We start from the raw sequence: 1,029 nt of genomic DNA on the forward strand, positions 1-1,029 counted from the left end.
AATGTAAACTGCTGAAATTTCTCTTCTTAATTGTCGTTTCACACTCATATACACATGCGCACACACTCTTTCTCTGTGTTTCCCTCACAGACATGACTCGTGGCCAAATATCTGACCTTTAACCTTGCTCTGACTTTGTGCATGTCATCACTCCTGGGAACAAGAATTGAGAGGAAGAACCAAACTGGAACAGGATGAACCACAGCCCTGTGGAATCCACCTGTGTTATGGCTGTGGGTGCGGGTGTATGCGCCTGTGTGTCAACACGTCTCAAATAAAGAGTGCCTAATAAATGATAGATTCATTGATTCATTGATTCATTGATTCATTCATGTGACAAAGGGATAAAAGACGGATAAATGACTGTAACTTTGGTTTTCTCTGATAAATTCTCCACTATTCTCCACCAAGTCACCATTTTCTCCCTCAAGAGAACAGTTACATTATTTGAAATATAACAGTAACAAAATATCTCAGCTTAAAACATAGTTGACATGCTCATTCATTCACAGTAAACTCATTTTATTTCTCAAACAGCTGCCATTTTATGTCACATCCACAATGTCTTGTTTCAACTGGATTTTGGACTGGTTGATGAAAAAACATGTCCCCACCCTAATAATAAAGACAGTGTCTCTTCAGTGTGTTTAAAGGTATACTCAAGGCAGTCATAGTCAGCCGCTCAGTTTCAAATACTAAATCTATTTACTGACATACTTCTAATGATGTACTATTGCATAGTGGCACAGTAATATGATCTGTTGCAAGAAATATGATGTTGCTCTTGTCATGCCATGTCATGTGCTAAATGTTTTTGGGCTTGGTGCGCACACTATGCATATGTATATACGTATATATGCAAGTCAATACATGTCCATCTGTGTGCACCTGTGTGTGTGTGTGTGTGTGTGTGTGTGTGTGTGTGTGAGTGTGTTTGTGTGCGAGTGGCTCAATGTGTGCGTGTGTATGTGGTTGTGTGTGTGTGTGTGTGTTTGTGTGCGCGTGCCTCACTGTGTGTGTGTGTGTGTG

Source organism: Sprattus sprattus (assembly GCF_963457725.1).
Source record: "Sprattus sprattus genome assembly, chromosome: 1".
In the NCBI taxonomy this organism is placed as follows: Eukaryota; Metazoa; Chordata; class Actinopteri; order Clupeiformes; family Clupeidae; genus Sprattus; species Sprattus sprattus.